The sequence below is a fragment of the Mustelus asterias genome, chromosome 3 (assembly GCF_964213995.1).
Source record: "Mustelus asterias chromosome 3, sMusAst1.hap1.1, whole genome shotgun sequence".
NCBI lineage: Eukaryota > Metazoa > Chordata > Chondrichthyes > Carcharhiniformes > Triakidae > Mustelus > Mustelus asterias.
Genome location: NC_135803.1, coordinates 54,347,544 through 54,363,173, shown reverse-complemented (window position 1 = coordinate 54,363,173; position 15,630 = coordinate 54,347,544).

Below are 15,630 nucleotides of genomic sequence, written 5' to 3'. Positions count from 1 at the left end.
TAGATTGCTACTCTGAAATATTCATTTCACATCCAGTAGAGAGAGGAGGCTTTCAACCATCAATTCAAACTAGATTTGCTAAACCTGTGAATCACCCAGTCCAACGTTTTATTGTTTGTGAAGGTGTCATCCCTTGTTTCTAATTTATCTTTCTTCAATATTTGCTATTTCTACCAGGTTATTTTGCAATTTTGATATTTTGCTCAAATCCAGTGTTATTTTGTAATTTTATAACTTTGCATGTGTGCCTATCAAAAATAAAAATATTCTGGGGATGAAATCCAACTCCATTGGGGAGCAAGCTGAGCAGTAGAGAATGGGTTGTCCATTATACATGGTCCCAATTTTCCCTCTGAGGTCAATGGAAAAGAGAACCGAGTGTATAGTGGATGGTTGATCTGCTACTGCCTGTTTTGTGCCTCTGCACAATCGCACTTGCTCTATTCTCTATTACAAAATTTGGTGGTAAATGACAAAATATAAGATCTACGTAACAAGTGCTAATTGCAAAACAACAGCAATTGAAATTAAAAAATACAATTTTTTGATTTGATTTATTATTGTCACATGTATTAGCATACAGTGAAAAGTATTGTTTCTTGCGTGCTATACAAAGTATACCATTCATAGAGAATGAATTCTGAGAGTGCAGAATGTAGTGTTACAGTTTTAGCTAGTTTTAGGTAGAGAAAGATCAAGTTAATGCAGGGTAGGTCCATTCAAAAGTCTGATGGCAGCAGGGAAGAAGCTGTTCTTGTGTCAGTTGGTACGTGACCTCAGACTTTTGTATCTTTTTCCTGACGGAAGATGGTGGAAGAGAGAATGTTCGGGGTGCATGCGGTCCTTAATTATGCTGGCTGCTTTGCAGAGGCAGCGGGAAATGTAGACGGAGTCAATGGATGGGAGGCTGGTTTGCGTGATGGATTGGGTTACATTCACGACCTTTTGTAGTTTCTTGTGGTCTTGGGCAGAGCAAGAGGCATACTAAGCTGTGATACAACCAGAATGTTGGTGAGAGTCATAGCTGACATGCCAATTTCAGTTATTTGTTAACAGTTGTTTGTTAACTAATTAAACAGGTATCTTCCTATCTTCTCTATTTTGTAATTATAATCTCACCATAAATATAATTTCAAGTGTTTGTCAAAAAGATTGTTTGCAACTGTAGGCTATATTAAGTTTCATGGCAGCTGTCAAGATTCATTCATCCTGTAACAAAAGCAAAGTACTGCAGAGGATTCGGTATGAGCTTTGCATTACAACCCTGATGCGCTATTTATTCATATTTGTGCTTGACTGATGTATGCTGCACACCTTTGTGACAATGGTGTGATCAGCCCTTGCCACTATCTGAGCAGCAAGGGGTTCAGAAGGATGAAGAGGAGGAGAAGATTAACAACAAAAATAGGAAGAAGAATAGAAGCAACAAGAAACACCATTGCACAGAACTCTTAGAGAGCAGTTCATCCAGGAGTACTTCTTGTTAATAGTCCCTCCCATCCCAATTACACCAACCATGGCACAATTCTTATCACCGTTGTTCTTCCTATTACCAGTATTCCTTCAGTCCAACCAAATGGGTCTTCACTACAAATATTAACACCAACACTAAATCCAGTGTGTGCTTTGCTACTAGTCCTAGTGTTCCTCTGAAGAAAATACCAGCAGTTGCTGCTTTAGAGATGGAAAGCATCTGGACTTCAATTAGGCACCTCAGACAGCTGTGTTGGGCCATTTGAGCAGCTCCAGGCCATCAGCGCTTGACTGATAGATCTCCGTATCTTGGCGTTGCTGGGCCTGTCTGTCTCAGTTAGTTATTTGGCAATGCAAGGTGACAGAATGGGTTGCTGAGGAGGAGGCATGCTGTTAAAATGAGGGCAACAGGAGGTGCCTCTTCTATGGAACCAAGGCCACCCTTCTGGGACTGCACCTCTACTCATCTCCCAGAGAACAGTGTATACAAGTGATGTAAGATGGAGTACCAGAGCCAAGATGTCAGCTGTCTGCGATTCCATGATTCCAGAGTGAGAACCCATTGAAACAGAGGCTCTATAATAGTGAAACCATGTTGGACCACTTACTCCATGTTGGACAGTATGATCCTCATGCGTTGTGCAAATCCCTGGTAGAAATTTGAGCTGCACTCCTCCATACTCTTGAGTCTTTGTGTGCAAACTCATTTGCAGGCTGCATGGTTCACCAAGGATTTCTTGGCGTATGCATATCAGATTTCTTTCAGGAGCTGAGCCCTTGAAGCCTGCATCCACGTCCTCAGCAGCAGGGCAAGTATGTGATCTTGCCCTGGACAGCGCAGCACCTTTGGTGTCCTGACTCTCTGCCTTAGCTCCTGGACATTTGTGGCTGATGATTGATTACATGAAAACCTTAAAGTACATATATTGCCAATCTGCGAGCTGGCCTTTGCTAAGATCAGCTCCAGTGTGACTGGATCTAGAGGAAGACTGGCCACTTCTGGTGAAGTCGGAGATGAGCATTTACATTCTCAGAACTTGAAATGAAAGAGAGGGGCAAAGATTGGCTTTTAAAGTGAAATTTTAGATGTTGGCTGGTGAAGGCAGCTGCACATTTTCATACAGTGTATATAGATTGAGAAACAAGTCAGAATGGAAAATGAGGATGCAGTGTGAAGAAACCCTGTACGCAGCCTTTCCTGAGTCACCTTTCATCATGGCCATAACTCCCCTCCTGCCGTTATGGCCAATATGTCATCTTCCACATGGGAGGAGATATGCAAGCAAGTTCATTCTCCTGTGGTCATGTCTTCCTGTTGCAAGTTGCATGCTTCATTCCCTCTAAGAAAGAAGAGTGTGACATCCTAGTGACATGTCTTGGTGGAATAATTTCTGACTCATCTAAGATGTGGGGAAATGGGTTTTGCAATAATGATGAGAATAGGAGTTGCAACAACTGAGTAAACAAAGAAGTGGAGGAGGAGAGTAATGTGAGTTGTACAACAAGAACATCTCGTATTTATGTAGCACTTTAAAGTAGCAAAATATCAGAAAACACTTTGCATGAGCATTATCAAACAACATTTGAGACCAAATCACTTAGAGATATTGGCACAGGTGATATAAGGTTGGTGAAGCAGGGAGGAGTGAAGGACCATTTTAAAGGAGGAAAGAAAATAAGAGAGACAGAATAGTTTAAAGACAGTATTCCAGAGCTTAGGGCCTTGGCAGTTAAAGGGCTGCCCACCAGTGATGGAACAATTAAAACCAGGATGCTCAAAGGTCAATCTTGGAGGAGGGTGTATATCTTAGAAGGGTGTTGAGCTGGAGGTGATTGCAGAGATGGGGGAAACAAAGTGGTGGAAAAGTTTGCAAACAAGGAATTTTAAAATCGAGGTATTTCTTACCTTGGAGTCAATGTAAGTCAATGAGTACAGGGTTATGGCTGAACAGGATTTGGTGTGAGTTAAGACATGTACAGCAGAATTTTGAATGACCTCAAGTTTACAGAAGGTAGACATTGACCAGTAGAACATTAAGATAGTCAAGCCTTGAGGTAACAAAGGCAAGAATGAGGGTTTCTGCAGCAGATGAGCTGAGGCTGGAGCAAAGTTCTGTTGGTGGAAATAGGCGGTCTTATTGAAGAGATGCAGCTGTATGGTCAGAAGCTTATTGGAAGGAATTTTGATGGAGGGAACATTGAAGAACTGTGACAATACGACCAACAAAGATGTTGGCATGGTTTTCTCAGTGTGAGGTCCAGTCTGATAAATGTATTGGGCCTCTTTGAGGAAATAGTGAACTTAATGTAAAATGGGAGTTCAGCGGCTGCTATTAAATTACCACCAAACGTTTCATACAGTTGTCACATGGGAGGAGTGGTTTAAAAATTAGTTTTTAATTTCTAGGCATGGCTAGTGAGATCAAATATTTCGGGTGCTGTGTGACACCAGTTTTGTTGCTTGCAATGATTTCCATGTGTCTGTGTTGATCACTGTATGATTAGGTTCAGAGCACTATTACTAATGGTGGTTTAGGATTTATGCAGTTTATAACCTAAACAGTTTATAGTTGTATAATGTGATTTCAGCCCATTCGTGAATCACTTGTTTGTGTTTTCCCGATTGCATTATCCATGAAAAGTATTGAGTTTGGAAAACACTTGTAATATAATGGATTCATGATTTTTCTGTGAATTAAAAGTGTATTATTATATTTACATTTCTTTGAATGGGGCAAGCTGTTAATTTGAGGTCCTTCTGGTAACTGAAGAATATCATGCAGTATTTGTGCATTTTGACTCCAATAGGAAGGCTCCTTTCTTTTACTTGAAAAAGGACAAGTTATATAAAGATAAAACAAAGTATAAATATCAACCAGTGAGAGTACAGGGAAGATATATTAAATGTATGACAGCAATCTTCTCTCAAGATCTTACCTTCCTAGTATCTAACACTAAAACTAAAACTCTGTTGGTTGAAGGATGCATGTTGCAATAAAAAATAGATCAGTATCTATGAAGCCCTTAAGGGAAAACACTGGCAGAACCTTTAAAATGGTATTACTACCTTATTCAGTTCTGTTCTTTTGACAGTGATCTGAGGTCAGGCCACTGTTGATATCTTTGAGCTGTTCAAGTAAGTTAGGCATCCATTGTTGCAAAAATATAGAAAACTTTAACAGTTATCTTGAATGCAGACTGCATACTTAATAGATACTATGCAGAAGAGACTGTGTAGCAAGGCCATTACTATTGTATAACTAAAGCAGTTTGATCTAATGTTGTCATAGTGAAGTTCTAAGAATGTCTTGAACAAAAAGCACTGAATCTAATAAAAACTGCATAAAGAGATGTGCTGTCCCAGTTGTTTATATACTATTGTATGTTTTTGGAAGCCTGAATAAAAGCAAGTAAGTCAGAAAGAAAATGACTAAAAAGATATCTCAAATATATTTTGAGACTTCAGTTTGCAGTTAAAGAAACATAGTAGCTTGAGTAACTTGACAGTTTTTCTTTTCTTAAATAATTGTCTTAACAAGCATCACTGAAGCAGGCTTATGACATAATTAGTTATAAATGTAAAATTACTTATCTCATATAATTTAGTTTTATTTGTGGGGAAAAATCTGATGTCTGATATAGTTTTCAAGTCACTGGATAACACACACTTGTTTTGTAGGCCAATTTAGATCAATTAAGTCAATCTTTTGTTAGTTTTATCCTGCAATTTGTAACCCTCTAAAACCCCCTTCATTTTACCACCTGTTTTAAAACTGCATTGATTCATTTCCTTCTCAGTATTAAAAATGCATTTCTTTTTCAGAAGATTTTGTGCTTATTTTCTTACTATAATTTCTTGATTAAAAATTAAATTTAGCCATTGTAACTATAAGTTCAGGTCCAGTTGTACACAAAGTTGCCATTGGTCATTTCTATTTTCTTGAAATTTATGGGCATACTCTGTACTTTGATAAGATATACTGTTTATTTCGGTCGCACACTTGATCAACTCTACAAATATTATATCCCCACACACATTTCTGTTCGATTTTATAATTGAATTCAGTGAAAACATTTCATTCAGTGAGTGATTACATTTAGTGCTAAATTAGATTGTGTTTGTTATTATTAATGCCTGCAATAAGAAAAGAGTCAGGCGTAGTTGGTAATAATTAATGAGCTAGTTTTGGCGCATTATAACCACCATGTTGTTAATCTTTAAAGCTGAGGAGCTATCGGCATATTTCCCTTTCATATGTTAACTTGTTTATTGTAACTGAGAAAAATATGATACTGAATTGATTGGATGCTACTCAATGAACATTTCAAGCAAAGAGTGACATTACTGGAGCAATTGTATTACAGGTTTCATAGCCAAATAGTATTGAACACAGCTGTTAAACCATTTAATATGCAGAGTTGTATTTGAAATATATTGGACATGTATTTCCAGTATTACTAATTCTATCATAGTAGTCCTTTAAAAGAATACAATGCACTGGATGTAGGTGCTTACATTCTAATTCAATTTGTTTCCTCCTCGGGGAGGCATTGCACCTGAACAAAGAGAAAATAATTCTCAAGTGGAGACTCTTTTAAATGACCAGCCATTCAAATTCTGATTTACTTAGAATTTGTAATTGACTAATGATTCTTGAATTTCAGTATGATGTGTTTTCAGCGAATGAAGGAAGGAACAAGAAGTAGCCAGTGCCCTCCTGTTACACTAATAGTAACTGACAAAAACAATATCATTTCTGTCACACACAAGATCAAGCCTACTCCATTTGCTGCCACCATTGGGACACCCATGTTCCCTACTGATGAAGTTATGAAATACAAAATGTAATTTGACACTGGTTCTTTTGCTGATGCTGTTACTCCTGCTTCTGATTTGGAATTTGATATGGTTCCACATTAGGTCTTAACATTCAAGTACATTTACAGTGGTCAAACTAGTTCAGCGGAATAGTTTAACTCCGGTTCCTTAATTGCCTGTTGCGTTTTTCACAGACTTGGAGTATAATTACAACTAGCAACACTATTCAAATATAAGTTCTTTTTCCAACAAACAACATCTTAAACTTTCTAAAATGTAAATATTGCAAGATGTTTGGTATCAGCACCTTGATAAGTACAGTTATGCTGGATTTTTCAAAAAACTTATTTGTTTTGGCATGGTTGTGAAGCATAGAATCTGATTTACCTTCACCTGTATGTTCAAAGAATGCTGATTAAAACTGTAAATTGACAAGCTGGTCCATTGTTCTTGTCCACCATGCCACATATAAAAGTAAGTTTATTTATTTGTCATAAGTCAGGCTTACATTAGCACTGCAATAAAGTTACTGTGAAATTCCTCAAGTCGCCACAGTCCGGCACTTGTTCGGGTCAATGCACCAAACCAGCATGTCTTTCAGACTGTGGGAGGAAACCGGAGCACCCGGAGGGAACTCACACAGACACGGGGAGAACATGCAAACTCCACACAGACAGTGACCCAAGTCAGGAATCGAACCTGGGTCCTTGGCGCTGTGAAGCGGCAGTGCTAACCACTGTGCTGCCGTGCCGGACCACATATATGTGGGTGGGCATAGCTGACATTTCTACATCATCTCGACAGCCCAGCTGGGTCATGTTTTATTTCAAACTTTACCTCTCAGAGAATTATCACTATTTTATTGGTTGTCTAAGCAGCAGGTGACTGTAAATTGGGAGAGGGGAGCGTTCAGCGGGACCTGGGTGTCCTTGTGCACCAGTCGCTGAAGGTAAGCATGCAGGTGCAGGAGGCAGTAAAGAAGGCAAATGGTATGTTGGCCTTCACTGCAAGATGCTTCGCGTACAGGAGCAGGGATGTGTTGTTGCAATTATACAGGGCCTTGGTGAGGCCACACCTAGAGTATTATATGCAGTTTTGGTCTCTTTTTCTGAGGAAGGATGTTCTTGCTCTCGAGGGAGTGCAGCGAAGGTTTATTCCGGGGATGATGGAACTGATGTATGAGGAGAGATTGACCAGGTTAGGACTGTTTTCGCTGGAGTTGAGACGAATGAGGGAAGATCTCATGGAGATTTATAAAATTCTAACAGGACTAGACAGGGTAGATGCAGGAAGGATGTTCCTGATAGTAGAGGTGTCTAGAACCAGGCGTCACATTCTGAGATGCAGGGACTATTTAGGACAGAGGCGAGGAGACATTTCTTGACCCAAAGAGTGGTGAACCTGTTGAATTCATTACCACAGGAAGTAGTTGATGCTAAAACATTGAATGTATTCAAGAGGCGGCTGGATACAGCACTTGAGCCGAATGAGATCAAATGTTATGGGGGGAAAGCAGGATTAAGCTATTGAGTTTCATTGTAGAAATTGAAAAATAAAGAGATTGAGCAGTCCCATTCTTTAGATAGGCACAGGGGTGATGGATAAGTGACATTTGGTGCAGGATAGGAGATGGATATATGATCAATTGAAGTATATGATGAATGGCGGAGCAGGCTTGAAGGACCAAATGGCCTCCCCCTGCTCCTATCTTCTATGTTTCTATGTGACTACCTGGAGCTGGCCCCTGCATTGAGGAGACCCTTTGGATGTTGTGAATGAAGCATGAAGGAACTTTGCCTTCACAGTGGTCTTTTGTTGGTTTTTGCTTTGAAATTGCTTACAAAATTTTCCTGATGGACATTGCGCACACTTGAGAAAATACATTTGTGAACTGAGGAAATAGTTTAAGGAAATAAGAACATAGGACTAAGGAGCAGGAGAAGGCTGGTTGTGTTATGAAGAGGAGTATATGACATAGAATAGATATGGGATTTTGGAATAAGACATCGCAGAAAACATCTGCTTCTTACATGTCAGTACTCACTCCCTCGGGTATCTCAATCTAGAAAGTCCTACTTGAATTTCTCTGACCCTTAATGACACAGAGCACTGTGCTTCTCCCTGGAGCCAAAGCAAAATTATACCAGTTACTGGATGGAGACCTGGGGCCCAATTTTAACTCCCTCAAAACCCATTCACTTTTGCAGGAATCAAAATCAAGCCTGAGGTCTGTAACCACCAAGAGAGCAATTAAGTATTCAGTTGTGGAAATAGCAATATTCGTTAATTGCATTACCACAGGGTTGTTCCACATTTCTCAGATGAACTTTGTTACTCGTGCAGTAACACAAGCTTTTTTTTACAGATCTGATGTTTTATAAACTTCATTGTAGAAATTGAAAAATAAAGAGATTGAGCAGTCCCATTCTTTAGATAGGCACAGGGGTGATGGATAAGTGACATTTGGTGCAGGATAGGAGATGGATATATGATCAATTGAAGTATATGGAGCATGGAGGAAGAGATACTAGCCAGGGTAGCATTGTAATAGTTAAACCTGGAGGTGGCAAAAACATCAATAAGCGGTTTGGCAACAGGTGAGATGAAACAGGGGCCGAGGCAGGTGATGTTATAGAGGTGGAATTGGGCAGTCTTCGTAATGCAGAGGATATGGAAGCTCTGTTCAGGGCCAGATAAAACACAGAGTGAATAATTCATTGCTTACAGGTACTGCCTCCCTTATACACCTATCCTTCCATGAGTATACCTTCTCATAGCAGGCAAACTTTGTATGTGATTTCCTGTTCTCAGTCCCTCTTCTTCCTGATTTCTGTTAGTAACGCATCAGTAGGTGGATCAGAAAATCTTGGAAACTCCTCTTAGAGTGACTCTGCTTCATTGCCCAATGCAGATCCTCTGTTGACTACTGTTGCTCTTTCTCGCTGCTTAATGTGTGGCTCTTTTAACAGGATGTTTTAAGTGAAATGGCACGACTCCAAATGCTTTCTTCCCAGTTGCAGTGATCAGTGGTTTTACCACTGCTAGCCCTTCTGAGGCAACCAGGTTGATAACAAATTGCAGAAGCAAATGCAACTCCCACCCTAAAGCTAACACAATGTGAATCGAACCCTCAATCTCATAATGCTTTACCTGGAGTGAAAATCATTTTAAATTTCCCTCAGTGCCCTAATGAATTTGTAAAATATCCATACATCAGAAAGTATTAAATTATATGGATCTTTTCTCACAGACGAATTGATATTTGAAATGATTAAATGCTAACTCACACAATTCAGCACAACCACAGGTTTCAAATCTCCTCTGATTGCTTAATTTTCTGGCTTCCTGGTCACAATGTTTCAGAAATCATTCAACATTGTACCTCTCACATAATTTTCTAATGTTTTGTTCAGGGAGTTCCCTGTAAATTGAGAGTATAACGTTGGGAATCCCTAATTTGCTATAGCACTGTGTGTTGTCGGATGAATAGTTCTGAATATGCAAGATAGTTCAGAGACGGCACTCAGATACCTTGTGCGTTCCCTCAACAAGTGTTCGAACATTCTTGTACACCACGATGGTGCTGAAAGTCTCTGGGCTCACCGTGGCCAAACAATGAAAAAAAAAATCGTTCGACTACCAGCCTGGGTAAATAGGAAAAGCACATTTTGACCCCACAAAATATTGAGACAGAGTATGTGGGTTGCCTAGCAGCATAACATACAGCCAATCACACTGGGGGCTGTGTGCTCCCTTTGTTGCTTCAGATTAAGACACAGACCTCAGTCTTTTGAGTCTGTGTTGTGCACTTGTAACTGTCACTCCTAGCCAATCAGGAATAATATAGTGATTTAGAAATTTCTTGTTGCTTAAAGTTTATTTTGAGGTTTATTTAGGATTTTAGAAGTGACTTCTCATTTTGGAAGATAGTTCTGAAACAGATGTTTGCTGATTCATTCAGAAAGTTTACTGGTGACACAATGCTGTCTTTTGTGGCTTAATATTTGCATATTTGTTCTGTTCAGTGTAAACTTTAAATCAACAAACATGCCAATATTGTTCCTCAGTGTTTCAGAACACTTGCTATGCAGGGGATAACATCTGACTATTTCATTTCGAGTGAAGAAACAAGTTATTCCATTTTTACTTATTGTTATTGCAGGATTTTGGAATCTTAATTCTACAACCCTGTTCTGTATTTGATGAAAACTGAAATGAATGGTCTTGAGTGTATACATATACCTATATTAATATTTGTTATTTTATCTTTATTATTACATCTTTAAAGCTAATAATACATAGGATGATGGTGTACAAGCTACATGAATTGAAGATATATGTGTTAGACTCACATTTATGTGGTCATTACAGTAGCTTTGGTTGTCCAGTGAAATGCTTGGAAACTCTACTGGGAACTGAACGTGCTAGGTCTGAGTCTTACATCAGAGTTTCTAGTGGCACTTGTTGCGGATGCAGCCTTTGCCACTGTTAACAGGGTCACCGGCTGAATTGTTGATGGGGATTTCCTGCACTGAGTTGCAGTTTCCTTTGCAATGGGACACACAAATTCAGGCCAGTACAGCAAGTCAGATGAAGCATGCTGACCAGTCCCCAGAAGGGTACAAGTAGGCCTCACCTGGCAGTCAAATCAAGATTGGAACCTAAGGCTCTGAAGAAATTGCTGCTAAAAATAGACAAGATTCATCCCTCGAACAAAGAGAGCTTCATAAAATTGGTGCCAGAGTTTCCATCTATTGTCGTGGTAGGTAGGACATATTTTACACAGAGGGTGGTGGGGGCCTGGAATGCACTGCCAGGTATGGTGGTGGAGGCGGGCACACTGGGAACGTTTAAGACTTATCTAGATAGCCACATGAACGGAGTGGGAATGGAGGGATACAAAAGAATGGTCTAGTTTGGACCAGGGAGCGGCACGGGCTTGGAGGGCCGAAGGGCCTGTTCCTGTGCTGTATTGTTCTTTGTTCTTTGTAGGTGCCTCATATTTGCCCGGAGTGGAACAGGGAACTGCTGCCCATATGCAAGTGAGGAGTGCCCTCCAAGTGTCAGTGTGCGATCTGGCAAGGAAATTGCCAGAGAACACCGGTGGATGCAGCCCTAGTGTAACTACCATGGCCATGGCTGGTTTAAACATAAGACATTGTATTTTGTAATATAAAATGTTGGGAATGGGATTTAGCTGCATATGGGACACTCCTGTGGTTTGATTGCATTGGGTATATCCTTTGCTTCAAGAACTAGAGAGAATGGTCTCAGGGCTTGGCAGAACTTCTCTCTGGAGCGGGGGAGGCTGAGGGGAGACTTAATAGAGGTTTATAAAATGATGAAGGGGATAGATAGAGTGAACGTTCAAAGACTATTTCCTCGGGTGGATGGAGCTATTACAAGGGGGCATAACTATAGGGTTCATGGTGGGAGATATAGGAAGGATATCAGAGGTAGGTTCTTTACGCAGAGAGTGGTTGGGGTGTGGAATGGACTGCCTGCAGTGATAGTGGAGTCAGACACTTTAGGAACATTTAAGCGGTTATTGGATAGGCACATGGAGCACACCAGGATGATAGGGAGTGGGATAGCTTGATCTTGGTTTCAGATAAAGCTCGGCACAACATCGTGGGCCGAAGGGCCTGTTCTGTGCTGTACTGTTCTATGTTCTATGTTCTATGTAACTTGAGTGGCATTCCTGTATACAGTGTTGGATAGGCGCTGTGGAACTTTTGCAGCATGGAATGCTCCTTTGGTCTGACATTGCTATGGAGGTGGAGAGTGGAGTTGAACTGTGGAAGGCAAAGCTGGGATCTGGCAGAACTCGGAAGCACCAGAGGGAAGAATAGGAGATTTATTTTTCTGAGGATTGTTTGGTCTGTGCAATTCACTTACCCAGCACGTTGGAGTCACGGTTATTGAACATATTGAAGGCTGAGTTAGATACATTTTTGATGAAAAATGGAGTAATGGGTTACGAGAGACAGACAGGAAAGTGGAGTTGAGGCCATAATCAGATCAGCCATGATCAAACTGAATGGTGGAGCAGGCTTGTGGAGTGGAATGGCCTCCTCATGCTCTTAATTCTTGTGTTCAGATGGCTCACTGGCGAACTACCAATATCTGTCAGCAGGTAGGGGAGGGGCTAGGTCATAGGCCTGACAGCATTGGATGGGCAAGACCCATATCTAACAGCACTAAATGGACAATACCCATATCTAAGCATTGGACGGACAAGATCCATATCTAATAACAATGGATGGACAAGACCCATATCTATCAGCATTGGTTTGTGCTGTTTCTTAGGGGCCTCTTTGAATACTGAATACACTATTTTGTGTTGTCTGTATGTCTCTGTATCTCTTTGTCTCTTACACAACTATAAGTAATGTAACCCTTCTAAGTACCATCAACAGAAATGGTGCATCGGCCTTTTTTTGGAAAAAGTGGTCATATTAAAATTAGGAAAAATTCTATGATTTAAAGTTTATTCACAAGTAGGCTTATATCAATACAGCAATAAAGTTACTGTGAAAATCCCCTCGTTACCACATTGTTCGGGCACACTGAGGGAGAATTTAGCATGGGCAAAGCACCTAACCAGCGCGACGTTTGGACTGTGGGAGGAAACTGGAGCACCCGGAGGAAACCCACACAGACACGGGGAGAATGTGCAGACTCCACATACACAGTGACCCAAGCCGGGAATTGAACCTGGTTCCCTGGTGCTGTGAGGCAGCAGTGCTAACCACTGTGCCACCCTGCCGTTCCCGAATAAGTTAAATTCTCGATGCTTGGGTCATACTGGGTCTGGTGTCAGCGGATAAATCAGTTTTTTTTTCAATGCTATTCATCTTATTCTCAGTTTAAAACATGTTGAAGGTTTTATAAACTCTCTTGGCACATACTGGCTTTTTTGGGTCCTCAACAAATTTCTCAACAAAAACAGTGAAAATTATGTTTATCATAACTTCAATAGCTCTCTAGTGAAGTTAAGTGGAGATGCTTATTTGGTATTTGAAATCCTGGAAGCCCAATTATTTTCTCATTCTGTTGAAGTAATTAGTTTGCTCGTTTAACAGTGAATTATTATTCTCGTTCACTCTGACTAATGGTTAAAAAAAAGTTATTTCCTGTTTACCGACAATTCTTCTACAATGGAAGACTTTCTTGGAGTTTCACTGCAATGGTAATTAAGATAAAACCAAAATACTGCGGATGCTGGAATCTGAATCAAAAACAGAAAATGCTGGAAAATCTCAGCTGAGATTTTCCAGCCAGTTCTGTTTTTGTTTTAGATTCCAGCATCCGCAGTATTTTGCTTTTATCTTAATTACCAGAAAATGCTGGAAAATCTCAGATGAGATTTTCCAGCATTTTCTGGCAATGATAATTTGTTTTAATTTGAATGTGCATATTATTTGGATGATTCACTAGTATTTTCATCATCAGAGTAGAACATCTTGCAAATAGCCTGTCAGCAATACTTTCTCTAAGGAGAACTTTTTTCTAGATAATTGCTGTAATGATGATCTAATCTCTCCATTAATTTAATCGACCATAGGCCGACTTGATGGTTAATCTTCGTTTACCTTTCTTTGCTTTATTCACTTGAAGTAGAAAAACCCACACTGTATTACTGCAATAGAAACCAGATTTTTCCACTTAAGTACAGTTTCTTACCATCATTTAATAAATGTTTATATCAGAGGAATTTGATTGAACTAACAAATAATTTTGTCTATACCATTGTATAAAAATTTATTCTCTTTCCTTCAAGAAAACATTGGACATCTTCCTCCTTCAGCAAGTTTAAAAGATCAGTCGCCCCTTTCTTGTTATGAACTAACTGACCAGTAAGTATTTTAACTCACCAACTATAAATGTTACAATACAAAATCCTTTGAGACATGAAATGAATATGAAAATATGTCCGAATTATAATCCAATTCTAGATCAAAACATTTAATGTAGATAATTATTCCTCTTCCCAAATTGAGTGTTATATATTGTATTATAGAAATGTTGAATGTTGGCAGCATTTCAAATGTATTGAATTTGTAGGCATGTGATGAATGAAGGATATTTGAATCTGAATATGGAAAGTATAAGTATTTATTTTATATATTGTATTATGTACATGAAGAAAACTTATAACAGGATTAGACAGAGTAGATTCAGAAAGAATGTTCGGAATGGTGGTGGAGTCCAGAACTAGAGGTCATAATTTGAGGATAAGGGGTAAACTTTTAGGACTGAGGTAACAACATCCAGAATGTTGTTAATTTGTGGGATTCACTACCACAGAGTGTAGTTGAGACCAAAATGTTGTGTGATTTCAGGAAGGATTTAGATATAGCTCTTGGGGTGATGGGATCAAGGAATATGGGGTGAAGGCGGGATTAGGCGATTGAATTTGATAATCAGCCATGATCATAATAAATGGTGAGCAGGCTCGAAGGACCAAATGGCCAATTCCTGCTACTATTTTCTATGTATGTTTCTATGTACAAATCTAACAGCAAGTTCAGGCAATTAAAAATGTGTTGTTAAACGTGAAAATCTGAAAGTACAAATTGTGTTGCTCCTCTGTGTGCTGTGTAAAAACAGCAGCTCAGTGCCTTATTCCCCATTTAAATGTATTGAGTGATGAGAAGCTCCTGTAATGGTGCCATAGCTAAGAAGTGAACTCACAACTGAAAATTACAACTTGTCCAATTTACTCTAAGTTCCCTTTTAATGGTGTGATGAGCCTTGCCAAATAATCTCTAATTTTGTTTACAAGTATGGAGCCCCATTCCTTTTAATCATTGTTACAATTAAAACTTTAAGTCTTGAGATGTATTTCTTTGTCTCGCTTCTCTCTGCCTCTTCCTCTGACCTTACTTTCCCTCTCCTTATTTTACATTCTACAGCGGATTTATTACTGAATTCACTATTCTAATGTACCTGATTCAGACTCTGGGCAGTTCATTGACAATACTTAAATCTGATTGGTTTCGGAGATGCACTGTTGCTTGACCTCTTCACATCTGTTCACAGTTGCCCTGTAGCGGGCATTGCACTGTGTGTATCTCCAACTGGGAAGACATTCCAGTGGAAAAGCTTATTGGAGTTAGTTAAGGAAAGTGCAAGTGAAAAGAATGGTGCCTACTACTTGTTCAGTAGCTGCAGTAAATTCTGGCCCTAACGTTTGCACGTTTAATATTGAACAGTTCCGTTACCAACTGGGCTACCTTAGAAACTTATGAATACTTCTGAAACTCAAAATTCGTTCATTAATCATGGTCATTAAAACAGTTATGACACAATGTATTTTCTTGTTTTAATTGATT